The sequence below is a fragment of the Microcaecilia unicolor genome, chromosome 1, assembly GCF_901765095.1.
Source record: "Microcaecilia unicolor chromosome 1, aMicUni1.1, whole genome shotgun sequence".
Classification (NCBI taxonomy): domain Eukaryota; kingdom Metazoa; phylum Chordata; class Amphibia; order Gymnophiona; family Siphonopidae; genus Microcaecilia; species Microcaecilia unicolor.
In genome coordinates this window covers 705,747,110-705,768,156 of record NC_044031.1, presented here as the reverse complement: position 1 = coordinate 705,768,156, position 21,047 = coordinate 705,747,110, and the positions used below count along the sequence as shown (strand labels likewise).

General features: G+C 44.6%; 1 protein-coding gene across 1 annotated transcript in view; it reads right to left on the bottom strand.

Annotated features, from left to right (window-relative positions):
* Positions 1-17,467, bottom strand: part of ZNF280D (zinc finger protein 280D) — a 434,133-nt gene extending 416,666 nt beyond the window's left edge. Inside the window, 1 exon segment of the mRNA XM_030189034.1 lies at positions 17,041-17,467. The gene's annotated coding sequence lies outside the window, so the exon portion shown is untranslated.
* Between the last annotated feature and the right edge of the window lie 3,580 nt (positions 17,468-21,047).

Sequence of the window (21,047 nt, the reverse complement as noted above, 5' to 3'; positions counted from 1 at the left end):
GTTTCTAAAATAAGCTCAGTTAAAACTGGTAAGAACATTAAGAGATCTCTTGAGCTTTTCTAATTTTTTACTTGTTTAAAGCATTATTTTCCCTTACTTTGATTATTGTAATAGTCTGTTGATTTAGTTACCTAAAAACTCTCTCAGAGCATTGCAAGTGGTTCTAAATGCCACAGTTCAGGTTTTGACAGAAACTTCATGATATAGTCACATTACTCCAGTCTTGAAATCACTGCACTGGTTGTCGGTGGAGAAACTAATAAAATTTAAGATCCTTTGTTTAGTTTTTAAAGTTTTGAATAACGTGATGTCTGCCTCATCGCAGCAAACAGTAAAATTATGTCTTACCTGATAATTTTCTTTCCTTTAAGGTAGCAGATGAATCCAGGAACTAGTGGGTTAAGTCTGCCTACCAGCAGGTGGAGATAGAGATAAACAAACTAAAGGCAGTGATGCCAGACGGCCAGCTTCTTCCTCAGTTAGTATGTCATTCGTAAGCATTTGCCAAAGCCAAAAATATGAAACCAATAACAACCAGAAACCATCCTCACTATGAAAAACAGAGAACCAAATATGAACTTCAAAATAACTGCAACTTGATCCAGAAATCGGAATCCTTCCCATGTTCCCATATCTAACTGAACTCTGAAAAGAGAACCCGGAAGGAAAAAATAGCCACACCGCGCGGAAAATGAAAAAAAAACGTCGGCTGAACTAGGGAGGGATCCTGGATTCATCTGCTGCATTAAAGGAAAGAAAATTATCAGGTAAGACAATTTTACCTTCCTTGTCACTTGCAGCAGATGAAACCAGGAACTAGTGGGACGTACCAAAGCATTCCTTAAGTAGGGTGGGAAGCCGACGCTCCCCGCGCCAACACTCCTGCCCCAAAACTCGCATCCTCCCGAGCAGACACATCTAGCCTGTAATGCTTCGCAAAAGTATGACAGGACGCCCAAGTAGCCGCTCGACAAATCTCTTCTAGAGATAAGGCCAACGCCTCCGCCCAAGAAGCCACCTGTGCTCGAGTAGAGTGCGCCTTCAGGGCCACTGGAGACGCCCGCTATTGTAGTAGATATGCCGCTCCAATGGCTTCCCTAATCCAGCAAGCAATGGAAGCCTTAGAAGCCGTCGCACCTCTTTTTGATCCCGACAAGAGCACAAAGAGATGATCTGAGCGTCGAAGCTCGTTAGAGATCTGCAAGTACCGCAACAAGGCTCTCCGCACATCCAGGAAATGCAGCGAGGCAAACTCCCCCAGATAATCCTCTCTTCGAAAAGGCGGAAGATAAACCACCTGATTGACATGGAAAGCCGAAACCACTTTAGGTAGAAACAACGGCACCATCCGGATCGACAACCCTGCTTCCGAAAACTGCAAAAAAGGATATCTGGAAGACAAAGCCTGAATTTCAGAAATCCTCCTAGCCGAAGCAATAGCCACCAAAAACACTGTCTTATGTTAGATCCTTCTCAGAAACCTTATTCAACGGCTCAAACGGTGGGGCCTGGAAGGCTCGCAGTACCACATTCAAATGCCACGCCGGGCACGGCTGCCGCAGAGGAGGCCAAGGCCGAAGCGCCCCGCATAGGAAACGGACCACATCAGAGTGAGCTGCTAAAGAGGAACCATCCAGTTTGCCCCTAAAACAAGCCCTTTTTGAAGACCATCCTGAAGGAACTCCAGAATAACCGGAATGTCCGCCTGAAAAGGCGATTCAGCACGCAAAGCACACCACACCGAGAAAGCTTTCCACACTCACGCGTACGCTGCTGAAGTAGACTGCTTCCGTGCCCCCAAAAGAGTGGCAATGACTGGTCCTGAAAATCCCTTCTTCCTCAGCTGCCGCCTCTCAATAGCCAGGCTGTAAGACCAAAGCAGGAGGGATTTTCCATCTGAACTGGCCCTTGATGCAGCAGATCGGGAGTCACCGGAAGTCGCAATGGTGGCTCTGAGAGTACTCAAACAAGATCCACATACCACAGCCATCGGAGCCCGTATGGGGCCACTAGAATGACCGGTCCCGATGCCACCCTACGCGGCAAAGAACTCTCCCTATCAGAAGCCACAGAGGAAAAACATACAGTAGCTGTTGTTCCGGCCATAGCTGGAGAAGAGCGGCCAATCCTGCAGATCCTGGCTGCCGTTTGTGGCTGAAGAACTGGGGAACTTTGGCATTGCAAACCATGGCCATAAGATCCATTACTAGTCTTCCCCAACGTTGACAGATCAGCTGAAAAGCTGAGTCCGACAGCGTCCATTCCGCTGCGTCCAAAAGGGTCCGTCCGGCTGAGAAAATCTGCTTGAACATTGTCTTGACCTGCAATGTGTGCTGCCGACAGACTCTGAACATGTGCTTCTGCCCATACTAGAAGACGAGACGCTTCCACTGCCAAGGGAAGACTGCGAGTGCCCCCCTGCTGATTGATATAGGTGTTGTCCAAGAATACACGAACCACCTGCCCCTGCAGAATGTCCTGAAAACTCCGCAGCGCATTCACGACTGCTCGCAACTCCAGACGATTTATCGGCCAAGGCGCTTCGAGAGGGGTCCACGATCCCTGGGCTACTCGATGAAGACAATGGGCTCCCCAGCCCACAAGGCTGGCATCCGTCACAACTACCACCCAATTGGGAGATGCCAGAGAAACACCCTTCTGCAAATTGGCTGACTTGAGCCACCACGCGAGACTGTCCCTGGCCCGGCTCAACCAAGGAAGGCACCGTTGATAATCCAGCGACGTTGGCAACCATCTGCTCAAAAGAAAATTCTGAAGAGGCCGCATGTGAGCCCTTGCCCATGGAATGACCTCCAAGGTCGCCGTCATGGAACCGAGGAGCTGAACATAGCCCCACACTCGGGGAGTGCGACGACTCAATAAGGTCCATACCTGAGAAAGCAATTTGATCCTTTGCCCCTCGGGGAGAAACACCTTCCCCCACTTCGTATCAAACTGCACTCCAAGATATTCCAGACTGAGTAGGAACCAGTTGATTCTTGTCCAGATTGACCACCCAACCTAAGGACTGCAACACCACAATCACTTGGTCGGTGACCACTCGACTCTCCTCTGCTGTAGTCGCCCAAATCAGCCAGTCGTCGAGATATGGATGCACCCGAATCCCCTCCTTCCACATGAACGCCGCTACCACCACCATTACTTTGGAAAAAGTGCGTGGGGCAGTGGCCATCCCGAAAGGAAGGGCCCGAAACTGGAAGTGCTGACCCAGCACTGCAAATCGGGAGAAATCGCTGATGGGGCTACCAAATGAGAATGTGTAGGTACACTTCCCTCAAATCGAGAGCCGTCAAAAACTCACCTGGTTGAACAGCAGCAATAACTGCCCTCAACATCTCCATGCGGAAGTGACTAACCCGCAAAAACTGGCTTACTTTTCTGAGATCGAGAATAGGCCGAAAAGCCCCTCCTTTCTTTTGCACCACAAAGAAGATGGAGTACCGACCTGTGCGCCTTTCGAGAGGAGGATCAGGCACGATAACCCCTATCCTTAGCAGGTCTCGCAAACACTGCAGAACCGCTGTCCTCTTGGCCCGTAATAAACAGCAGGACTCCAGAAAAAAATCTGTCACGGGAGAGAAGAATTCTAACTTGTAGCCCTCTCGCACTACATCGAGGACCCACTGGTCCGAAGTAATTCTGGCCCACTCTGGATGAAAGAGAGAAAGCCGACCACTGATCTACTCTCTTCCCAAGTGGACCTGCGCCCCATCACTGGGAGGATCGAGCCGGAGCCCCCTGACGAGAGGGGGTCCAGCCGGACGCTTCTCGTTGCAAAAGGAAGAACGCTGCCCAAAACGAGAACGCTGGAAGGCTGTGTTGGAGCGCCCTGGGCGATACCATTGCGACTCCCTGAACCGTGACCTCGAAGCTCCCTGCCTGGGCGTAGACTTGGTTCTATCCTCTGGGAGACGGTGAGATTTGGAATCCCCCAAATCTTTAACAATCTTTTCTAGGTCTTCCCCAAAAAGCAATTTCCATCGGAAAGGCAATTTAATAAGCTGTTGCTTAGAGGCCATATCCACAGCCCAATGACGGAGTGTCAGGTTTTCAAGGCAAAAATTAGGTTCGTGAGCCCTTGGGCCACTGCCGTGGAGCAGCAGTGGCAGGCAAAACACCCCACACCAGAGACAAGGCAGAACTCTGACAGAAACAGCTAGACTTTACCTGCGCTTGACCGCCGTTCCCCAGGAGTTGAGTCCCTGTGTGCAGGCGGCCGGCAGGACTTACCGGACAGAGCAGGCACTGGATACCAACTAGGCTGAACAGGGACTGAGGGTCAGAGGGGAAAGGAATATACATGGGCAGCAAGGCAGGGAACTGGGCTAGGACTCAGACAGACAGACAATAATACACAAAGCAGGAAATGGACAAGCTAAAGGACAGGAACTGAAAGCTGCCACACAGCCACTAAAACAGGGTACAAATACTGACACACAAGAGACAGGACTGAAAGCTGCAGAGCAGCCACTAAGCAAGACAAACAGACAAACAGAAACTAGACAAGGAATACAGACCAGAAACAAAACTAGGGAAATAAGCAAAAACCTACGCTAAACTACACACAGACTAACTAGAATCAGACAAGGAACAATACAAGAAACCAGACTAGGTAGAAGTGCAACAAAGCATCAAAAAACCAGGGACCTTAGACGATGCAAAGGCAAACTCAGAAGGTTCCAGGTGGTAATAAACCCATCAGCATTTAAACTCAGCTGCAGGAATCATGAGGCAGCTACGGGTGAGGCTAGCTGCCAAACTTCAAACCAAGTCTGGAGGGCTGGAATATCTGGACCGGACCAGACAGAAAGTCTGGAAAGTCTATGGCAGCCACCGGTTCTGGCCACCAGAGAGCGAGAGGAACACAAACCAAGACACAGGCAGAAAGCATACTGAAGTACAGAGAGGCTTAACACACACAGGTGCAGTATAGTGGAGTAATCAGAGCCATGCTGGAAGCAGCCAGCACACAGAGACAGAGACAGAACTAACTCAGGAAGAACAGACAGAAGCCAGCTCAGAAGCTGACCGCCGGAAATAAGGTGAGTCTGAGAGGGGTCACGACCACAATCGTGACACGGAGCCACAGAAGACGTTGAGAGGAAACGGTCAGCACGGACCAAATCATACAAGGCATCTGCCAAGTACGCCAGCCCAATATCCATCAGGGGCAATTGAGGAGCGTCCGACATATCCGACTCCGAAAACGAACCCATGACAGAATGTAGCCAACTGAGACAAGCTCTAGCCGCATAAGAACTACAAACAGAAGCTTGAAGTGTCAAAGCGGCCACCTCAAAGGCACGCTTCAAAGAGGCCTCCAGCCATCTGTCTTGCATACCCTCGAGTGCCACACCACCTTCCTCTGGAAGAGTAGTCTTCTTAGTGACCGCCGTCACCAGAGCATCCACCCTAGGTAGAGCAAACTTCTCTAAATGATCCGCTGAAACCGGATACAGCCGGGCCATAGCCCTGGCCACTTTCAGCTCCCCATCCGGATCCGCCCACTGGGCCGAAATCAACTCTTCAATAGCTTCATGTACCAGAAAGGCCTTAGAAGGTCATTTGGTACTAGCCATCTTGGGGTTGAACGCCTGAGCAGCCGCAACCTCAGGGTCCTCTATATTCAGGGCTTCCAGCGCCTGACAGATAAAGGAGGACAACTCCTCCTTATGGAAAATCCTCACGGCGGAAGAGTCCTCCGGTTGGTCAGTGAGGACACCGTCCTCCACGTCCTCTACCCCCGTCTGCTCTGAGAGAACCACCATGGAGGGAGCTGCAGGCGACTGTATGCAGGACCCCTCCTCAGACCACAAAGAAAGCCTAGGCTTTTTAAGGGAGGAGAAATCCTCTGGGGAAAAACCCAAAATCTCTTGGTTACCCCCAGACCCCCTGAGAAGATCAAAGGTCGAAGCTGTCGCAGCCGCATGAGGGAGGGGCAAGGCCCTTTTCAACAAAAATGCCTGATCGAGTAGCAAAATAAACTCTGGCGAAAACCACTCCCCCGCAACGGAGCTCGCAGCCATGGCACCTGCACCACTGCCCACAGTGCCTGACGGCTCCCCCCAACTCCCCTACCAGCGGAGAAGCTTTGCGGAAAACCGCTACTGGAGCCGGCTCCGCGACCGATCACAAAATGGCAAGAGAATCGCCAGGCTCCGGGTGGGAAAGCACGCTCTCAGGGAGGGGGCCACTGCTCCGTTGAGTCCCGCAAAATCAGCGCACCCCGCGCTGCAAAGGCCCACCGCTGAATGCCGTTTCCCACATCGGGAACAGCATTTTACCGCCTCGCTGCCATCGCCCACCCCCGAACACGAACCTAGCAGGACTTACCCCGCATCGGGGAAGCGCAGGAACTGACAGCTGAGCCGAAGAAAAAAAACTCTCCGACTCCACTTCGAGGCAGGCTCAGACAAGCAGGCAACAGAAAACAGGACTCGGACAGCAGAAACACAAACCTGCTCTCCGCAAAAACACATTTCCCTGTGCATCTGTTTCTCTTTTAAACAAATTCTATGGTTCTCTTTTTTCTTTTAGTGAGGCAGAAACAAACAGGGAAGGAAAGGAACAGCAAAAGCCTGTTCAGAGGGAATTTGAGGTGCAGCAGGGACCCAGCACCTGCGTATGCTGCCAAAGGGGACCCCACCAGTCCACCACCCCCACTGGCTGAAACTGGCCACCGGCCCAGGAGCAACCTCAGAGGCCTTGGGCCCAGGAGCTGGAGAAAAAGCCGTCCACCACCTGCTGAGATAGAGACATACTAACTGAGGAAGGAGCTGGCCATCTGGCATCACTGCTTTAGTTTGTTATCTCTATCTCCACCTGCTGGTAGCGGATTTAACCCACTAGTTCCTGGATTCATCTGCTGCAAGTGACAGCAATTGAAGATTTACACCTACCAGAGCTATTACGCTCAGCCAATAAGACTTACAAGAGTTCCTGAATTATATTGTGTATGTTTTTACTGTAAATCTACACATGTTTTAGATTGTACAGTCTGAAAAGTCTCAAAAATAAGAGACAGATTTCTGTCCACTACCTACACCCTCCAAGTTTATAATTTACTATCCCTCCCATCAGATGAACCATCTGGGCAGCATACAATTTTATTTTTCAGTTTTATAGCCTGTATGTGAAATTGAAAGACTAGGCTGTGAGAGGGAAGGAGCAAACTGCATGACCAGGATTTTAAGACTGGTGTCTACAGAACGAAGACTACACTACTGAAAAGCAAGGAGTCCCGTGGGAGCACCCTGCTGACCAATAGCTCCCCCCCCCCCCCCCCCCAGGTTACCCTTAGGTCAAGACTGGGTCCAAGGCTTCCACTCTCCCTCATTCAATCAAGACAAGGTCTGCAGACTGACCCCAAGAGCACTAGCCAGGCACCAGCAACCCAGAAATGGGCCATGACCCAGTTACAGAACTACACCAATCCTTATGCCACTAGAGACAATGTTACTAAGAAAAAGTCAATGTTCTCTGCCTCATCTTCCTGGGTGAAGAACCCAAACTGCACAAGGTGGAACAAGGAAGTGATTTGATATCTTACAATTGATAATGAAAGCCTAGATAAGGGAAAGCCTAGATATGGAAAGCTAGATATTGAAATATCTTATAAAGATATTTTATTTCTGGGTAAAAAGAGGCATGCCCTTTCCTGTTGTGAGCAAAGCCATTCGATTATGATGGAAAAGGACTGTGGAGCTGAAAAATAATACCATTACGCTGGAGCAATTTTAAGCTCTACTTTCATTATAAATATCTAATATTTATCATGGTATTCCATATATATTTTGATAAACCACAACTAAACCTTTTCTGCTTCCAAAGTATTGTCCTGTATAGTTTTATTAACTTTGAGTCCATTGATAATAGCTTGGTTTAAAAACTCTTCCCTTGACGAGGGGTATGAATAAATGTCCAACTTCTTTGGTCTTTTTTTTCTTTTGTATTTTCTTGAGGCATAGAATCTCTCCTTTAATTAGTAAGCTGATAAATACCAAGCAGTTGTTTCTTTTAAGATGATGATTTCATTTTTCTCCCTTTATTTTCCTCTTTCAGGCACATTTGAAATTGTAAAAATGTATATTAAAACAAAAATAAAATGCCATTATTGTCAAGGATGCATTAGTCACATTCCTCAAGATCCTGAAGCAGGTCAGGGTAGATTAAGAATTAGAAAATTACACGGCACAGTTTTGAAATTGTGGTACATTTGCATAAATACAAATCGTCTTGCATAATAAAAATAATTTTCCAACATTGTCTGCATAATTTATTTTGTTCCTTTCAAAGTTTTATGCATGGAGGAAAGGAAGGAAGTTCTTGGATCCATGTGAAAATTTGGTGGGGTAAGGGGCTGCAGGGAAAGAGAAGAGAAAGATGTCCTATCCCTCCTCATATCCCAACAGTTCCCCCTCACTCCTACCCTTCCTCTCCCCATCGCAAGTGATGTTTTCCTTTTAGAACAGTGGAAAACTCAGTGATTCCCAAACCTATCCTAGGGAAAACCCAGCCAGTCAGGATATCCACAATGAATATTTATAAGATTGATTTGCATACACTGCCTCCTTGATATGCAAATATCTTGAAATCCTGACTGGTTGGGGTGCCCCATGACAGGTTTGGGAATCAATGGAACTGAAACGTTTTAATAAGACATTCCCCAAGTACCAATGTACACATAGGTACACCATTTTCCACATACTCTCTTTGGCTTACCCAATCACCATTCCTACTCTGGTAAAGCCAACAATATGATGTTAGCAGTCACATCTCAAGCCACTTACTTGGGGACTTGGAAAAACAGTGGTACGACATAGTTTAAAGCATCAGCAAAGCCCCAGGCAGAAAAGGAGACACATACAGCCTAAAGAAGCACCATGACATTTCCTCCCAATACTGGTCTGATGAGCACAATGAGGAGAAAATTATCTAGTAAAGGAATGCAGGGAGAAGCTGGTTACATGCATACCAGCCAACCACTAACACCACCTCCCTGACTTGACTCCACAGGGACCGGCCAACTCTATAGCAACGGACAGATTTTGCTACCTTGACTACAGTCTCACAAAACAATATATTCATCACATTTAAGTCCAGTTAAACTTCCTTTTGAATGTTATAAATTCAAAAAAGGGCAAAGTTAATTTTAAAAATCAAAATTTTTGGTGAACTAGACTAGTATGTGCAACAGAGTAAGCAAACGTATGCTGCTCAAGAATTTTCTCAAAAAAAACAGAACAGCAGTCATCATATTAGTCAATTTTAATGAGACATTAAGTGTTGTTCTGGCTGCTTATAACTTTTTGGAGGGCATGATTTGACTGAGGACAGTGGCACAGAATTATTTGCCTTTTTTTCTGACACTTTGTTGTAGCTTGTTCTTCCCCATCCCTGAAAGGGGCAGAGGGAGTCCAAGTCAGCAGCAGCAATTCGTATTTTTTGAACTAAACCTGCAAGTTGTGACAGAAAACAGCTCCGTCTGTTGGTGACTGCTGATTCAGCAGGTCTAAACCCATCTTTCAGTTTTTGCCCAGGACTTTTTCACTCCTGTTTTTAATACACAAAGAGTTAACAACACACCCAGGTGCATATGTGAGAAATACTTTAATATAAAAATTTTGCACATCTTAAAGCAGTGCTAGTAAAACATGCTTGTCAGTTTTAACTGCCAAATGAACTAACAATCATTATTACCACATTATTTTACAATTCAATTAAAATTGAGGGATAGTATTGCTAGGATCCAGAAACAGAAATAATGCCAAATAAAGATCATGTTATCATAATTAAAAAGAATGGAGCCTGTAAACATATCCATCTGATTCCTAATTATACAGCTTGGGAGCAATGATCTTGGGGTTCTCAACCCAGTTCTCAAGACACATCTAGCCAGTCAGGTCTTCAAGATATGCATTATGCATAAGATAAATTTACATACAATGGAGGTAGGGCATGCAAATTTCTCATGCATATTCATTGTGGATATCCTAAAAACCTGACTGATTAGGTATGTCCCGAGGACTGGGTTGAAAACCTCTGCCCTATACTGACAACCAGTCAACTGTAAGGAGAGAGACTTGGGTTGTCTGAAGGTGCCCTAGCATACTCACCATCAATATGCATGAGATAAATGTACATACAATAGAGGTAGGGTATTTAAGTCTCTCATACATATTCATTGTGGATATCCTGAAAACCTGACTAGGTGTATCCCAAGGACTGGGTTGATAACCCCTGCTCGATACTGACGACCAGTCAACTGTGAGAGACTTGGGTTGTCTGAAGGTGCCCTAGCCTTCCACACTCGTCTGCTGGATGGAATTATATCCAGAAGGAAATCTGCTAATTCCAGATTATAGAAACTTGTTACAAAAATCATGGGAAGGATCCTGGCATTACTGTGGAGTACACATACATGGCATGCCTAGGTGGAGGCTTCTCCACCAAACCTGTTCTTTTTTTGACTGGATGCAACCTGTCTGAGGCATGAAACCCTATTATGACAGCTCTGTGTAATTCCCTGAATGAAAATGAGTGATGCATATCTTTGACTTAGGGTGATCTTCTCAGTAATGTGAGGTGTGCCTTTCAGAGGGAGTCAATGACCCTGGAACTCAAAGGCAGAGAGGGAGGAAGGGGACAACCCTGGAACTCGGAGGGAGGGAGGGGGATAACAACCCTGGAACTCGGAGGGAGGAATGACCCTGGAACTCAGAGGGCGGGGGGACCCTGGAACAGACTCTCATGCTCACACACACACACTCTCTCTCTCTCACACACACACAGACACACTCGCACCCAGTCTCACTCTCTGTCTCACACACACACACCACTCGCACATTCACTCTCTCTCTCACACACTCTCACACACACGCTCTCAAACATACACACTCCAAGAAAAACCTTGCTAGCGCCCATTTCATTTGTGTCAGAAACGGGCCTTTTTTACTAGTTTCAGATAAAGTCCTCATCTCTATCATCTCTCATGAAAGGCTCCACGAGGTCATTATTTTTGTAAAGAAATATTTTCAGAGATTTTTTAATCTACCACCTTTCACATTTATCCTACAACCCCTTACCACAGAGTTTCATTTTAAGAAAAAGAGGGCACCTTCTGTACATTCATAGTTAGAGGTATTACAGCTCCCCATTCCACCTGTCTTACACATTTAGGGCCAGATATTCAAAACAAGAGAGGCTCCTGGCCATTTAAATCACCTGCCCAGGACTAACCAGGCCATTTTCAACAGCACATAAACTGGTAGTGCTGCTGAAAATGCCCGGTTGCACCCAAGCCAAAACTGGCTATTTTGGGGCTCTCCAGGGGTGGAGTCAGCACTTAGCCAGTTAAGTGCCAATTTTTGTTCAACACTTAACCAGCTAAGATAACTGCATAAAAATAGGACCACATAAAATGTGGTACTTTATAGCCAGTTAAGTACTGAATATTGCACTTAATTGGCTATGTTTTTTGGCAGGTCCATTTAACCAGAAATTCAATACCAGAACCCAGACAGGGTCCAGTATTAAATTTCTGAATATAATGCCGGCAGCAAGCAGCAAAACGCCACCGGCTGAATATTGTCCCTTTGATCTTTTAAGTCTGTCCTCAGGTTCTTGATGATGAAGACTAAAGACCAACTTCATCTGGTTTATATCTTTTTGAAGGTCTAGTTTCTACCAGGTGATTGTGACCTGGATTGGCTACTGGTGGAAACAGGATACTGGGCTAGATGAACCATTGGTCTGACTCAGTATGGCTATTCTTATGTTCTTAAAGGCACATAGTACTACAAATGAATGCTTCTGTATAAATTTATGGGCAAAGCCTTTCTTTTTCCCTGCTGGCCATTCCCCTCCCCCCCCCCCCCCCCCCCCCCCCGACCCAAGCTTCCTGATTTTGTCATCACCTTTTCTACCTACTTGGCCAACTTAGATCATCAGATCTAATTATTCCCACATCACACTTTTGTGCACATAATTATTTCACCCCTACCTTAGGTTTTGTAAACATAATGCATGACCTGCACTGTTTTTTTTTAGCACTGACAGGTAAGACTTTGAGGGTTCACAGTTCTCAAAGACCACCAGCAGGTCAGATTTTAAGGATATCCCTAACGAATATGCATATACTATAATATCAAAATTATATAAAAAATGCTTTATACAATCATTGTCATCCCTCCACACATTAAAAAAAAACCCACTAATCTCGTTAAGTCCACTGTGTTAGAATCTTCAAGTCCACTCATTAACCAATGGTATTCTTCAACAGCAACTGCTACTTCATACTTATACAAAACGTTCTTCTGATAGTCCAACTGTGTTCTCCAATATCAGCCTCAATGATACAGATTAACAAAATCCTTAATTCCGTCAGTAGAGATCTTCACATGAAGGTGACACCTCTCTCCACAATTTCACAGGACTCAGAAATATCACTCAGTGTCACAAGCAAGCTTAATGCTGAAGTCTTCACAGCTTCATACCAATACGATCCTTCATGCCAGTGCAGTCTCGTGAAGGATCATTTTGGTATGAAGCTGTGAAGACTTCAGCATTAAGCTTGCTTGTGACACTGAGTGATATTTCTGAGTCCTGTGAAATTGTGGAGAGAGGTGTCACCTTCATGTGAAGATCTCTACTGACGGAATTAAGGATTTGTTAATCTGTATCATTGAGGCTGATATTGGAGAACACAGTTGGACTATCAGAAAAACATTCTGTATAAGTATGAAGTAGCAGTTGCTGCCGAAGAATACCATCGGTAAATGAGTGCAGATTTGGAAGACTCTAACACAGTGGACTTACAAGCGTGGGGGGGGGGGGGCGGCTAATAGTGTGTAGATAGATGAGAATGATTATATATGAAACATTTTTTATATAATTTTATTATAGTACATTTATATGCAATAAATAGTTGAAAATTAATATTGAGGTTTGAAAATTTATAGTTACACATTGGATACTGAAGAGGCTGTAGCCTTTTTCATGCTTATGTAAATAATGAATATACATGAGAGATTTCTCATACAATGGACGTAGCAGCCTAGTACCCATCTACCTTTGGTCACCACCTTGTCACATTTTGTGTCATCTTGAGATCTTCAGACATCACCCCAAGGTCCCTTTCCTGTTCTGTTCACATTAGCCTCTCTCATTGTACTTCATACAGTTCCTTTGGATTTCTGCACCCATATTGCATCACTCTGCATTAAAGTTAAACTGACAAACTTTAGCCCATACTTCTAATTGTTATAGATCACCTCTTATGTTGTCTACTCCCTCTGGGGTGTTCACTCTGTTGCATCTGCAAAAAAGGCAAACCTTTCCTCCTACCCCTTCAGCCATATTGCTCAAAGACATTGAACAGAATCAATCCCAGCACCAATCCCTGAGGCATACCACTACTCACCTTTCTTTCTTCTGAGTGAACTCCATTTACCACCTGCTGCACCAGTCCAACCTGCACCATCTGCTAGAGGTAGAGAAATACTGAAAGGTTCTGGGCTACACCCGCCCTTATACTGGTGATTTCACTGGAAGACTTAGTTTCTCTACCACCATCTGCTGGTAGGCGGACACAACCCGTTGGTCTGGACTGGTCTAGCAGGATGAAAAGGAAGATGGTAATTAGCTATATGACAACAAGATAAGGACTAAGGCATTGGTTCCCAGCCAGTCAGATTTACAGGATATCCACAATGAATATGCATGATATAATCTGCATATAATAGAGACCAGGCTTATATAAGTCTGTCTCACACATATTCAGTGTAGATAGGTTAAAAGCCTGACTAACTGGGGGTCCATCAGCATATGTTTGGGAACCACTAGAAAACATATTAGTTTTGAATTTAAACCAAAGAACATCAAAGTGCACTTTCCCCAGAAAGAGAGAGGGGGAGGGAGGGGGAGGGAGGGGGAGGGAGCGAGAACAAACATGCAAGTAAAAGAAGAAAAAAAAAAGTAGAAGCCTGTCTGTTTAGCACAGAGATGGGGTGTGGAAGAGAACTAGTACAAGACAAAGCTAAGTAAAAGGCATAGTAGAGATAGAGAAATCAAAAGGTAATGAACAGCCAGACCATGAAGATGATAGAAGAAAAATAGCTTTTAGAACATAAGTACTGAATTAACAGAAGTGATTTTATACATGTCATAGCGATAGTTTAAAAAGAAGAGAGTGCAGACATGGAACTCTGGGTCATCCTAAAATGCTTGACAGGCAAATGATGTTAGGACATAGAACAAAAAGAAAACCAGACCCTCCCCCCTCCAAAAAAAGACAGACTGCAGATATTAATCTTTGATAGATTCCACAACATATTCAAAAGGAAACAACAAATGCTAAGAGTTTACCAGGTATTAAAGAAAAAGCAAAGCAAGGCAGGCCTTACTGTCCCTGATGACTAATAACCACTTCCACACCCCCCCCCCCACCCCCCAAAAAAAGATTATTTTGTTTCAACCCATGCTTTTTCACTGGAATCTCAAGCACATTTCAGTTACAATAACTACCTCCCTGTCCTCAGTCAGCTTACAATCTAAGTTTGTATCTCGAGTTGCCCAAGGTCACCAGGAGTCAGTGAAATTTGATTCCTAGCTTCCCCAAATAGAGCAACAGGCCAAGAACCAGCAGGCCACACCATCCTGTTTTGTTTTTTAACCAACCTCTCCATTATTTTTCCCACAACTACCCTTTGCGTCCATTGCAAGCGTGCCCAAAAATTCTCCATATCTGGTGTCTTCTACCCTCTCTGTGTAGACAACTTCATGCTCTCCAACTTTGATTCTTATGAGGCCAATACTTAGTCCAAAAACCCTGCTCAATTTTTTTTTTAATGGAGGACTTGGTGTAAATAATGCAGCATCTGGAGACAGCAAAATTAGGGTTTGGTTATCAAAAAGACCAATGAGATAAAAGGAAAAAAAAATTAACAAGAACTGGCCCGACTTTCTTCCAGCTCAATTAGAACCAACATTTACTGGAAACAGCACCATGGACTTTCTTTCATGTTTTAACTATCCAGGGTTTTCCTTCTAGACCTGCCAATGAGAGTCTCTGACCAAGAACCCCAGATCATGCCGCCCCCTTTAGTTCAATGTATGTATTGTTTAAAAGCTGCAAGTAATTATCACCATTAAGAAATGGTTGATTTAGCATCATAGCCAGCCAATAGCAGTGAAACTGAGTGAATACAGAAAATATTTAAAGACTCTGATACCATCATCACATTTTTATAAATGACAAAATTGAAACAAAAGAGTTATAAGATATATTAAAAAGTGACCTGGGTACTTTACAAACAATGGTATCTGCCTGTCGATTATTCCAACTCTGACCAACAGTATGCCAAAAAGATTGCTTTCCTAGAGCTGACTTGAAAGATGGATGAAATTTAGCGCACTAATTTTACTGTCAGCCACGAACAGTACAGTGTTCTCCCCAAGACCTTCTGAATGGGCAACACCCAGCTAACTTAAAAGAAAGTTTTATAATTCTGCACAATACTCCTCCATCAGGCTACTCCTTCATGCCACCTGGCTGGGAAAATTTCTGGGGCATACACTGTACTACCTCAAGGTAACTAGTGTGTTCTGCTATTCAAGCTGTTTTACACTTAAATTATTCAGCACACTGTAATGTTATATAGTTAACACTGTAAATGAAGGTAGGTATCAGCCCATCTAGTCCGCCCAGCTGAGTCTTCCATTTTCAGTAGTTAAGAATAAAAACTCCAATATACAATTCAATGCCATCTTGTCTTTCACCCAACTTCTCAGTACCAGCTTCATAGCCATCCCAGACATGCTCAGAAATCTCTACGCGCTGTCACTTTGACACTTCTATTGGCAGATCACTCCAAAACTTCTTATCTTCACCTTTGATTTTTACAAGGCCAGTACTTAATCCAACACCCAGGCTTACTTCACTTTTAATCATGGTCCATCCATGATTCAATCTTCACGTGAGCCCATAAGAACAAGAGTCTTGGACTTGTAATTCTGGGTCAGACCAAAAATCCACCAGCACCTTCTCTCAGACCAATCCAAGCCACTGAAAGTATCCAGCAGATCCCACAAAGTAAATCCATTCTTTACTGCTCAGCTTGCCAAAACTTAGGCTACGTAGATTAACAAAAGGAATACGGGAATCTTAATATTTTTAGAACTTTATTTAACATATGTCTCAAAAGTGTATCCATTTTTGTTCATATTATCCTTAAAAACCAGAGAAAATGTAACACTTTTTTGATAATGTTTAGAGATGCAAAAAACGCATCAACTCTTGCTACTGCCCATCATCATTTTAATACAAAGTTAAATACCATACTGCTCTCCCATTGATCTCAAAACAGTACCGAGAGCAAGATGACTCCAAGTTGATTAGAAACAACGCTATTCTTGGGGAGATCCACCAGTCTGTATCTAGAGCCGCTACAAAGAATTGAACGCGCCCGGCTGTTTATGATGCTTGCCTGGAAGTTCCTCCCGCCTTTGTTCCGGATTGTGGCATCGCGCAAATAATATTTGCTACTGCCACCTCGCCGCATACGGCAGCCAACAAAAGGCGCAGGTCGCCGAACAGTCCCAAGCAGAGGGCAATCCCACTACTACAGGTCCATCCCCTCGACCGCCCACCCCACCCCCCCTGACGGGGAGTCAGCCACGAACAGACAGAAAAGAGCAAGATGCCTTGTTGCTGCCAACTCCAATGCGGCCCTGACAGTCAAGAAGGAATTGTGGCCACGATACATCAACTTAATTACAGGAAACCGTCCGTATGACGCTTTAATAGGCTTTTCCCTACAAGCTCGCCGTCTGGCTGTTTAGGCAAATGTAACAACACACAACTATCACCAAAGATGGCGGCCGACACAGGCTCCTCGGCAAACCCCGGCTGATCTTTCCACCTTAAATTCACCACGCCTCACCAGGCAGACCAGCACCACAGCCAGCCATAATAACGCCCGAAAACCATACAAGGGGAAGGCTGAGGAAAAGGCGGCTTACCGTGAACGTTTCGCGGACTACTTAGGCGAAAACATCAGTGCAATTGCCTGCTAACATTTCCAGGCAGCGCCGGGGCTGCTAACGGGGAGTTCGTGTGAACCTGGCGTGGTGGCTGATGGGTAATTTTGGGTCAAAGAAGGCTACTGGAGAGCCAGAGGCGCACACTGCGAAAGGGAGGCGCGCGAAGCGGGCGCCACGTGGTGAGCCCGCTGATGGCGTTGTTCGAAGGCAGCTACTGCGCGCGCACAGAAAGGTGCTACCGCTCGGGATTGTGCTCTTTTCCTGCTCTTTCTCGGGCTGTCTGTGGAAGGAAAGGAAGATGTCCTTGTTTTTCACATCTGAGTAAAGGAATAAAAGTTCTGTCCGTTATAACAGGTGGTATAGGACTGGAGAAGCAGGATTAAGAGCACGAGATGTCACTTCCCGATCCGTGGGCCACGCTGAGAAGAAGAAGCAGCGCAGGTCGTTGCAGACTGGTTCTTTCCCAGGAGGCGGGGTCAGGATTATGTTGCCTGGAGAATAGAGACTCTTTCCGACCGGTGAATGGACAGGTCTGGCTGCAGCATTGCTTGGCAAACAGCACGGGACTATCCTCTAGAGGGGTTAATTAGTTAGTAAAGCTCATTGCTGAAGGGTTCCGCATGTACAAGCAAGACCAGTGTTTGCGTATTGTATTATTATTTGGGGCGAGACTGAGAAGGATAGGGGTTTTTTCTGTCTTTGTTGTTTATTTCTTTAAAAACAGCAAAAACGATTATCCTTTCAGGCTTGTCAAGTCTGGAGTGATTCTTCAAAGAACTACTATTCTAGTAATGAAAAACAAACGCAACAGCCAAAAAAAAAGTAGAAAATTTGTAACTTTTTCTACCCCCCTCCCCTCCAAAAAAAAAATGATCGACATCTGATAGAACATTTGATTTTCTTGTGATCGGTCAGTAGTTGGATTTTAATCTGCTGAATTTGTTTGGAAAATTGCTTTTTAAAAAATAGTTTCATAATTTTCTAATATAAAAAGTTGTAAATTCTCGTTTCCAATGGCAGTTCAGTGGTAGTTTTTGAGTCTAGACGATTAGGCTGCAAAGTTTTAAATATTCTGTAGTGCGATATGTTTGAATAATGCACATTAAATCACTTTATTTTCTATAGTTATATAGTCTGGTGTTTCTCTTTGTAAATCTTCTTTGGGCTTTATTGCACAAAGAAATAAAAGTGGTGGTAATTCATTGTTATCTTTTGGAAATATTTCAGTTGGAGTAAGAGGGTAATGAGGAATGGGCATATACAATGAGAAGGTGGGGGGGAATATCTTTGGAATATGGAGGAGGCTCAGAGAAGCATAGGAGCCAGCTCTGTGGGTGCGTATCACCCCCCAACATTGAACAAATTCCTTGACTGTGTCCAGGGAGAGGTAAGTTGCATTGAGTTTAGTACCCCCAATAAGTTTGAAAAGTTGTTTTTTATGCAGGGAAGGAAGATTAAGGAGAAGAAAAAAAAAGTGAGGGAGGAAAGATCATAGTTTTTCATTATGCTGTTGACTTTAGCTGGCAGCAGACCACCTCCCACTTCTTTCAAAGGCCTTGTGTGTTTGTCTCTCCTCTGCACTTCATCATCTTGGGAAGATAACAAGGACTACAAGTGGTTGTGCTCTATAGCAGTGTGGGTAGGAATAACTGGACAAACTAGTTGAGCCTGGATTTAGGCACAGTCAACATAGGCAATTGCCTAGTACACCAAATTTCGAAGGGACCAAATTCCTGGGTTTAAACAGAAGCCTGATAAGAGGGTAACTTGGGGGGGGGGGAATGTAAAATCATTGAAGAGGAAAGTTGTGTAGTTTAAAGTGTTACTTAACGTGTTCTGTCTGTTTCTTCAATAAAACATATTTAAACATAAACAAAAGCCTGATTCCATTTGCTCTAGGACTGTGATCTGTGGGGGTAACCCCCCTCCCTCCATCACCGTAGTTTAGTCCTGCGTAAGGGTGTCAACATCTTAAATCTGACCTGAGACTGGTTGGGTTGATTGGCCATTTCAGCCTTTTTCTGCTAATACAATGATTTCATCATGTCTATCAAACTCATCCTCCCTGTGTCTTCCCTTCACCAGAAATTTCCTCTCCACTCTGTCCCTTTCAGATGCCCCTCTTACCTGCCCACTGTGCTACTGGCGGTTTTATCCTATCCTAACACCAAACACCCTGTCATTCTATGAACTTCAGCTTTCCCAGAGTGTGGGGCTCATTCTTAGCCTGCTAGTGGGATATGGGAGGGAGGGGGACTTTGTGTGGTTAATAAAGGAGAATATTCTTTCTTTGGTACATGGGATCATGAGTCAAGATCCTATGTTGTTGATTTGGATACATAAAGACCTGTAGATATTTATATTGTAATCCTCAGGGTTTACAGTGGGTGGGGAGTAGGATTAAAATAAGAAACTCTATATTAGAAATATCAATGCATGCTTGTAATAAAAAGATTTTAAATAGATATTCTATTGTCTGATGCTGTTAAGAATAAGTTAGTTTAAAATTTACTGTAATAATCTAGCAAAAGAATAGTCCACAAAGATAACACTCATTTGACAACTATCTCCAGCAGAGAAGCCTCTCACCTTTAGAAAAACAGAAAAAAAAAAAATCAGTCTACAGACTCTAGGGTCACCAGCTGTAGGGTCTTTATTTGAGTCTTCCTTTTACAGTTATGGTGAGTCCATAACCACCAGCAATCAACTGTCATTTAGTCCTTTCAGTCCTGGGTAAACAGGTATCCCCTTCTCTGCTTCCCTCAAGGTCTTTTTTTCCCCTGTTCCCAGGTTTTATTAGCCCACACTGTCCACTGTTTACCTTCCTTTGCAAATCATATGCTAATGTCTCTCCAACTCCGGTGCTGGGTGTACTTATCTTGCTCCCAGCACTCAGGGAATTGTATGAATAAAATCCAGAAGGGTTAGTCCTTCCTGCCACCTTTCACTTAGCCTTCCCTGACAGGCTACAGCATCCCATTTAGGGTCCCAGTCCTTTCACCCTAACTATATGAGTGGGCCATGGGACTAACCTAAGTTTCCAAGTTTATTCATATTTGATATCCTGCCTAACATGGACCACTTATGTACTTCTCTTTTCAACTACCACTGCCCACCCAACAGAGTTACATTCACTCCCATTCCCCAGGATCTTCATTCATGCCCTTTTCCTCCCAATCCCCATTCCAGCTCTTCAGCAATAACATGAGGAGAGCAGCAAGGCCTGGTTCTATATGTGGTAGCAACCTGATGTACAAGCATAGTTCAATGTGAATAAACAGGAGATACACATCCACACTGCAGGGTGGTTGACAGCTCCTCTACCTGATGATTGCTCTTCCGAAGTGTAAAGAAGAGCCTTAAAGGCCGCTGAGCATGCGCAGAGATTCGCATGCGCAGAGATTCTGCATGTGAGGGCCCTCTGCTTCTCCTTTCTTAGTCTTTATCTACTGGCTATTTCCCTCAAAAACCCACAGAAGTCTCAGTAGGGAATGCAGGCAGATGACGAAACCTGGATCATATGCTGTGTCCTGACAGTTGACCCCCCGTCATGAAAGACTCCTGAGAAAATTAAGGAATCATGGGACAGGAGGCAATGTCCTGTGGATTAAGAATTGGTTACTGGACAAAAATCAGAGGGTAGGGTTAAATGGCCATTTTTCTCAATGGAGGAGGATGAATAGTGGAATGCTACAGGGATCTGTACTAAGACTGGTGCTATTTAACATATTTATAAATGATCTGGAAATCGGAATAATGAGTGAGGTGATAAAATTTGCAGATGACAAGAAACTATTCAAAGTTGTCAAAATGCATGGGGATTGTGGCCAGTGCAATTAGGAGAACTAGAATTAAGTGTCCTAGTGAATGAAAATTATGCTAACTAGAGCCTTTGGCAAAAATAAAAGAATCAAGTAACACTAGGGTTTTAGAGTGTAAGTTTTTAGAAGTAGAAAAGAAAGTATACCTTTTTTTGTGAAGCAGCT